Consider the following 2,817-nt stretch of genomic DNA (forward strand, 5'->3'; position numbering starts at 1 on the left):
AGCATGATGGAAATGCGTGAAATTGTGAAGAATGTATGTAATACCTCAGTCTCTCAAAATCTCACTTTCTAGAGATGTATTAAATTTTAACCAGAAATTGAGTATTACTGCCACACCTGAGATCAGGTATGAAGCAAAAGTCTAGCACTAATTTACATAATCATAGAGCATAACAGTCAATTAGGTACTTTAAATGATTACATGACAAGACCATAAGGGAAATAATAGTCTCTTTTATTGATAATTTCCTGATTTCTTATTACGTCTCTCCCTTTTTATTCCCCGCTCATCAAATCAAGAAAAGGTAACTAACCTGCATTAATTAACAAAGAGCAATTAAGTACAATAGGTTACGTAAACAAACGTAATAAACTAATAATATAAAATATCAAAAGAAGTTGAGAAACAACACTCTTTCAATAAAAGATTGGAAATCTTATCTTTCTGTAGACTTAGATTTACTCTTGTAGAAACTTCATGCATTGGTACACAATAAACTTTTATACTCACTCTAGACTTGGAGAAAATAATAGATGATTGACCATAGACTTAGTGTGCACACTTCTATACCAGTATGCGCCCGGATATGAGCATCTAATGGCGGAGTTGGGGATCAATCTACTCCATACAACTACTAAGGGCATTATTTCCTACCCGGCTCGCCACTGCGGGTTGAGAGCCAAACTATATTTCATACCCAGCTCGCCACTGCGGGTTGTGAGCCAAACTATAGCCAAGTCTTATATTTCAGAATTTCGTAGAAGCCAATAAATAAACAGTCTGAAATCTGCCACAACTCTCAATTACTATTTTACATAAAAAGAGAAATACGGAGTAATTATTTCAAGTATAACTCATCAACTTACCTTGTAATAAGTATAATAATATAAAATAAGCGGATTACTACGGATAAAATCTCTAATACTCCAATACATAGTTTAATCCTCTTACCTGAATAGTAGCCACACGACTATTCAAAGAGCTTCTTCTATAAACACTGTGTCAATAAATTTTTACATGTATACAGTATACATATATCAGTAACTATTTAGCAATGTTCATATCTTATTATTCCAACAGCAAAATATAACACTTACGGTCAGTTAATTAGCCTAGCCTCGCATCGTCTGAGACGCATTCAAAGTCACAATACAAATTGACTACCACCAATTATGAACTAACAATTTAATAGATGTTCCTACTTTGATTCCAGTCTAATGACTTGTATTTTAGGGATTTAATTGACATAATATGGAATCCTTCTGTTAATAACAAACAATTTCACAATTTTTATCTTAGTATACAATCTTCTAGCTCACCCTCATCATCAAGGATCACTACCTAAATCAATTATTGTTGGAATTAGTGTCCTCCACAATAGTGCGTTAACATAATAAATCTCATTAATGGAATATCATCAGATATTTATTATTTGATCCTCGTCAGTTGATTAACGTAAATCGATAACGGTTGGCTGACTAGAGTTTGACGTTATTTGCATGTTGATTTTAAGCATTTTAATGAATTATGAGATAATTAGTAAAAACTCAAAAATTGTGTTAGAAGAGGTTTTAGCATGAAATTTTTAGGACATGCATACCTACTGATCTCAAAAGATTTGTGGAATTTGTTGGTGATTTTTGAAGTTATTTTGCTATTTTTAATGTTTTTTGGTAGAAAACCGAGTCAAAATGTCGCATTTTTAGTGAAAAATTGACTAAAAGTAGTTAAATGTTGATTCGGTACATGGATTTTTTATGGTAGTTCATGCATGTTTTCTACTGATTGTATACAAAAAGTTGAAGGTTGGTTCGAATTTTTGCATGTTTATTGATTTTTTGAGTAAAAAGTCGATAAAGGTCAAATTATCTAATCATAATTTCAAAATTTTTGATTCTGCCCATGATAAATTTATGTACATTTAAGAATATTATTTAAATTTCAAAAGTGATTTTGCATGTGTGTTTTCACTTTTTTTTTATGTTGATTGGTTTTAGTGGTTAAAAACTGATAAATATCGATCTTTTTCTTCACAAACTTTATCCGGAATTTTTGGGCAATTTTTCTGACATTTTGGTGTTCTTGGGAGTGTTCCAAAATACTAAATTTTTTTTTTCAATTTTTTGGGTAATTTTTCAATTATTTTGGATTTTTACTTAAATATTATGATTTTATCGAAAATTAGAAAATTATCACCAAAACAAACTAATAATTTATCATAAAATTAGTGAGGACTAATTTTGAGGTTCAAAACAGTTTGGACAATTAGTTTGGACTTAAATGAGATTTAAGAGTTAATTATTGATTTTTACATGTTAAAAATCGATTAAATCCACAAAAACCGAGATGGATACCAATGAATGATAGATAGGGCGATTTTGCCATCATTTTTACAGCATTTTAAGCATATTTATTTAAGTTGAATGAATGATTGTCATTTATTTAAAGTATTTATCTTATTGTACCCAGTATGGCCTAGTTAATTTTAATCGTTATTACCCGAAATGGATGGGAAAATCGATTTGTTTGTAATTAAATACGATCTCGTATCGTCGGTTTGTAATTAATTAATAGTTTTATTTTATTTTATTAATTAATGTATAATAGGAATAGCTATGTAGTTCATTTGTAATAGTTATTTTTTTTACCGGCGTTTCCAAAAGACGGATTACAACGAGACAGAGTCTATTTTTGGAAGGTGTTCCAAATCCCACAAGGAAGAGCCACTTATGGAATGAAGAGGCAAGGGACCAAGGAGTTGGTTTCCGAAATGTAATAGACTATTTTTTATTAACTAGGTGGCCATACTAGGATTTA

This window comes from Silene latifolia, chromosome 2 (assembly GCF_048544455.1).
Source record: "Silene latifolia isolate original U9 population chromosome 2, ASM4854445v1, whole genome shotgun sequence".
NCBI classification, from domain to species: Eukaryota; Viridiplantae; Streptophyta; class Magnoliopsida; order Caryophyllales; family Caryophyllaceae; genus Silene; species Silene latifolia.